Here is a 6,000-nt window from a genome sequence, read left to right as displayed (position 1 = left end):
GTCCTTGGAAACTGCAACTTTAAGCAAAATGACATTCCATATTCCATAGAAATTTAGCACTTATTTATATCAATTCATCTATAGTAAAATTGCTTTCCTTATAAAGTATATCATTTTGCTTAAAATCACAGTTACTTTGAACCTATCAGTGATATTAAGTGAGGACTTACTACATTTGTGTATATATGCATATAAGAATTTAATATATATGCATATACATTATATTTGTTATTTGGTTTAAATAATGCTGATGCAGTGTATATGTAAGTGTGTGTGTGCGTACACTGATTATATACAGTGAGGCATTATATCGGGTGTCCATAAAGTTTGGATGTAATTGCACACAAACTTTATAGACACCCTGTATTCTGAAGCATCATATCAATAAATACCTATATAATGCTAAAACTGTATGTATTTAAAACAATTTGTTATTGAATATTTATTTAAACAAGTGAAATAAACATCTGTGATAATAAAGATTTTGAATTTGAATTAGAAAAATAGAAATTGATACATTAGGATAATTCTATTTGATGACCATTTTCACTTGTGGGTAATAATTTTAAAATGACACATTTTGTGTCAAAATATACATACTATGGCATCTGGGCACCGTGAGTCTGGGGATATAGGACTCCAGGCATCTCTGGCTGGTGGGATCTGCCTATCATCACTCCTGAGAGGATACAGGGAGTCAGCGAGAGACTTCTGGACCCCAAGAGGAGGACTAAAACAGTGGAAAACCGGCAAGTGGTCGCGTGTGTTCAATCCGTCTAAACCCGCCCGCAACTGTAAGTTCAGTAGCAGTGAGACTGCAAACCAGAAAGGCCTTACCTGTGAACTGTTTTGGTGTCTTTGGACTTAGCACTCAGCTGAACTGCCTTGGGGAGAGCCTGAGCGGGAGTGCGGAGAACTTTGGCCTTTGTCTAGGGCCCCAGTCTGAGCCGCTGAGCCAGACGAAGCTAACAGTGTTTGGCTCTGGGTCACAGGCAGACATTGTGAGCGATCTGCCCCGGCAAGTTCCGCCCTCAGGGTTGCAGAGCTGGAATTGGGTGGGAGCTGGTAACCCAGCGACCAAGTAGCCTAAGGGCGGGGTCTGAGCCGCCTTGCAGCCCTAACCCTCGGGGGCAGAGGGAGACCAGTTTTGACACACAGGGTAAGTGGATAGCCACTTCAGCAGCTGATTCCAGCTACAAGCACTTCCCTGAGAAAGCTTCTGCTCAGTAAGTGAACAAGTTCAAAGTGCCTTTTAAGTGGGCTGAAGAGAGATTTAGGGTGTCTACCTGCTGGGGTTTGAGAAACCAGCAGCCTCCAGTCGTATCAGAACTGTGATTAACATCTCATACCCCAGAAGACCACGTGTTGCCCAGACAATATTCAATAACATATACATACTGCTTTGTTTTTGGTTGTGTTTTTTTTTTGTTCGGTTGTTTTTTTTGTTTATTTTGATGTTGTGGATTGTTATTTTGTTTTTTAAGTTCAACCTTTTCCATACAGATCCTTTTACTTTCTCAATTTTTCTAGTTTAATTATAATTTCCCATTGCTGCCTATTTCAATAATTAGAACTTCATTTTTGTTAGTGTTTCTACCACTATTATTTGGTTTTTCCAGCCAATTTTATCGCATAAAGTTTTCTGTTTGCTTGTTTTGGTTTGATTTATAGCATTTTTGTCTTTCCTTTGTCTACTTGGTGGAGGTGGGGTACTGTGTCTGATCAGGTTAGCAAAGAGCTGCTGACCTCAAGGGAACCAACCAACTGGGCATCCCCAGAAGGTGGCTTTTTTTTTTAAGGTTGTATCAAAGTACCCTACTGTACACCTATATTGCTCTGTCTCCCTCTTTCTGTGCCTCTCTTCTTTTTGTCAATATTCCTTTTACCCACCCCCTCTCCTTTCTCTAATTTTCTTTTTTTTTCCTTATCACTCGGTCCTCCTTTCTTTCATCCCTTTTTTGCTCTTAAACCTTCTCATGCTTCTGGTCCTGTAACACTTAGTCCACAGGCATGAGAACTTAAAGAGCAAGAGGAAGTGAAAGGAAAATTAGGGCAAGGAAACAGATAAAAGAAATCACCCATGAGGAAGAATCAGCAGAAAACTCCAGGAAACATGAAGAACCAGTCCAGAACAACCCCACCAAGGGACCATGAGGTAGCTACTGCAGAGGATTCCACCTATACAGAAATGTTAGGAATGACAGAAAGGGAATTTAGAATACACATGTTGAAAACAATGAAAGAAATGATGGAAACAATGAAGGAAACTGCTAATAAAGTGGAAAATAACCAAAAGGAAATCCAAAAATAGAATCAAGTCAGAGATGAACGATATGAAGAATATAAAAAGGATATAGCAGAGCTGAAGGAAATGAAACAGTCAATCAGGGAACTTAAGGATGCAATGGAAAGTATCAGCAACAGGTTAGACCATGAAGAAGAAAGAATTTCAGAGGTAGAAGACAAAGTTTTTGAGATAACTCAGATAGTAAAAGAGGCAGAAAAGAAGAGAGAGAAAGCAGAACGTTCACTGTCAGAATTATGGGACTTTATGAAGCGTTGCAACATACGAGTTATAGGAATTCCAGAAGGGGAAGAAGAATGCCCCAGAGGAATGGAAGCCACACTAGGGAATATTATAAAAGAAAATTTCCCAAATATCACCAAAAATTCTGACACACTGCTTTCAGAGGGCTATCGGACCCCAGGTCACCTCAACGCTAACCGAGCTTCTCCAAGACACATTGTGATGAACGTGTCCAAAGTCAAGACAAAAGAAAAGATTCTGCAAGCTGCCAGGAGTAAGCACCAGTTGACCTACAGGGGCAAATCCATCAGAGTGACCGCAGACTTCTCTAATGAAACTTTCCAAGCAGGAAGACAATGGTCATCTACCTTTAATCTACTTAAACAGAACAATTTCCAGCCCAGAATTCTGTACCCTGCTAAGCTAAGCTTCAAAATTGATGGAGAAATCAAATCATTTACTGATATACAAACATTGAGGAAATTCACCACAACAAGACCAGCTCTACAGGAAATACTTCAACCTGTTCTGCACACTGACCACCACAATGGATCAGCAGCAAAGTAAGAACTCAGAAATTAAAGGACAGAAAATAACCTTCACACTGATGCAAAAGATAAAACTAAGCAATGGACTCTCACCAAATAAGACGAATAGAATACTACCACACTTATCAATTATCTCAATAAATGTTAATGGCTTGAATTCCCCACTGAAGAGACAAGGCTGACTAGATTAAAAATCACAAGCCATCCATTTGCTGTCTGCAAGAAACACACCTGGCTTCAAAAGACAAATTAAAGCTCCGAGTCAAGGGTTGGAAGACAATTTTTCAGGCAAATGGAATTCAGAAGAAAAGAGGAGTTGCAATCTTATTTTCAGATACATGTGGATTTAAAGCAACTAAAGTCAAAAAAGACAAAGATGGTCACTTTATATTGGTCAAGGGAAAAAAACAACAAGAAGACATTTCAATTCTAAATATCTATGCACCCAATTTAAATGCTCCCAGATTCTTGAAACAGACCTTACTCAGTCTGAGCAAAATGATATCTGATAATACCATAATCACAGGGGACCTTAACACTCCTCTTACAGAGCTGGACAGATCCTCTAAACAGAAATTAAACAAGGATATAAGAGACTTAAATGAGACCCTAGAACAACTGTGCTTGATAGACGCATATAGAACACTTCATCCCAAAAATAAAGAATATACATTCTTCTCATCACCCCATGGAACATTCTCCAAAATTGATCATATCCTGGGACACAAAACAAATATCAACAGAATCAAAAGAATTGAAATTTTACCTTTTATCGTCTCAGACCATAAGGCACTAAAGGTAGAACTCAACTCTAAAAAAAATGCTCGAAACCACCCAAAGGCATGGAAACTAAAACATCTTCTGTTGAATAACAGATGGGTGAAGGAGGAAATAAAACAGGAAATCATTAACTTCCTTGAGCCTAACAACAATGAAGACACAAGCTACCAAAACCTGTGGGATACTGCAAAAGCAGTTTTGAGAGGAAAATTCATTGCTTTAGATGCCTACATTCGAAAAACAGAAAGAGAGCACATCAACAATCTCACAAGAGATTTGATGGAATGGGAAAAAGAAGAACAATCTAAGCCTAAACTCAGTAGAAGAAAAGAAATATCCAAAATCAAATCAGAGATCAATGAAATTGGAAACAAAAGAATCATTCAGAAAATTAATGAAACAAGGAGTTGGTTTTTTTAAAAAATAAATAAAATAGATAAACCACTGGCCAGACTAACAAGGAATAGAAAAGTAAAATCTCTAGTAACCTCAATCAGAAATGATAAAGGGGAAATAACAACTGATCCCACAGAGATACAAGAGATCATCTCTGAATACTACCAGAAACTCTATGCCCAGAAATTGGACAATGTGAAAGAAATGGATCAATATTTGGAATCACACCCTCTAGACTCAGCCAGGAAGAAATAGAGCTCCTTAACAGACCAACTTCAAGCACTGAGATCAAAGAAACAATAAAAAATCTTCCAACCAAAAAATGCCCTGGTCCAGATGGCTTCACAACAGAATTCTATCAAACCTTCAAGGAAGAGCTTATTCCTGTACGGCAGAAATTATTCCAAAAAATTGAGGAAGAAGGAATCTTCCCCAACACATTCTATGAAGCAAACATCAACAAACCAGGAAAAGACCCAAACAAAAAGGAGAATTTCAGACCAATCTCACTCATGAATATAGATGCAAAAATTCTCAACAAAATCCTAGCCAATAGATTACAGCTTATCATCAAAAAAGTCATTCATCATGATCAAGTAGGCTTCATCCCAGGGATGCAAGGCTGGTTTAACATACGCAAGTCCATAAACATTGTCCACCATATTAACGAGGCAAAAATAAAGATCACATGATCCTCTCAATAGATGCAGAAAAAGCATTTGATAAAATCCAGCATCCTTTTCTAATTAGAGCACTGAAGAGTATAGGCATAGGTGGCACATTTCTAAAACTGATTGAAGCTATCTATGACAAACCCACAGCCAATATTTTACTGAATGGAGTAAAACTGAAAGCTTTTCCTCTTAGAACTGGAACCAGACAAGGATGTCCTCTGTCACCTTTACTATTCAACGTAGTGCTGGAAGTTCTAGCAAATACAATTAGGCAAGACAAGGAAATAAAGGGAATCCAAATGGGAGCAGAGGAGGTCAAACTCTCCCTCTTTGCTGACGACCTGATCTTATACTTAGAGAACCCCAAAGACTCAACCACAAGACTCCTAGAAGTCATCAAAAAATACAGTAATGTTTCAGGATATAAAATCAATGTCCACAAGTCAGTAGCCTTTGTGTACACCAATAACAGTCAAGATGAGAAGCTAATTAAGGACACAACTCCCTTCACCATAGTCTCAAAGAAAATGAAATACCTAGGAATATACCTAACGAAGGAGTTGAAGGACCTCTATAAAGAAAACTATGAAATCCTCAGAAAGGAAATAGCAGAGGATATAAACAAATGGAAGAACATACCATGCTCATGGATGGGAAGAATCAACATTGTTAAAATGTTTATACTTCCCAAAGTAATCTACCTATTCAATGACATTCCTATCAAATACCAAAATACCAAGATTTGGAAAAAAGGATTCTGCGTTTTGTATGGAACCGGAAAAAAATCGCTTATACCTAAGGCAGTTCTCTGTAACAAAAATAAAGCTGGGGGCATGAGCATAACAGATTTTAGTCTGTACTACAAAACCATAGTGCTCAAGACAGCATGGTACTGACACAAAAACAGAGACATAGACACTTGGAATCGAATTGAAAACCAAGAAATGAAACTAACATGTTACAACCACCTAATCTTTGATAAACCAAACAAGAACATACCTTGGGGGAAAGACTCCCTATTCAATAAATGGTGTTGGGAGAACTGGATGTCTACATGTAAAAGACTGAAACTGGA

General features: G+C 38.2%; 1 long non-coding RNA gene across 1 annotated transcript in view; it reads right to left on the bottom strand.

Moving 5' to 3' along the window:
* Positions 1-631: 631 nt before the first annotated feature.
* The window catches only part of LOC128597447 (uncharacterized), a 52,415-nt gene continuing 47,046 nt past the window's right edge, over positions 632-6,000 (bottom strand). The window contains exon 3 of the long non-coding RNA XR_008383259.1: positions 632-679. This is a non-coding gene — a long non-coding RNA (uncharacterized LOC128597447). The remainder of the gene's footprint in view (positions 680-6,000) is intronic.

Source organism: Nycticebus coucang, chromosome 10 (genome assembly GCF_027406575.1).
Source record: "Nycticebus coucang isolate mNycCou1 chromosome 10, mNycCou1.pri, whole genome shotgun sequence".
Taxonomy (NCBI): domain Eukaryota; kingdom Metazoa; phylum Chordata; class Mammalia; order Primates; family Lorisidae; genus Nycticebus; species Nycticebus coucang.
The sequence above is the reverse complement of the archived record's forward strand: the minus strand, read 5'-3'. Positions and strand labels throughout refer to the sequence as shown.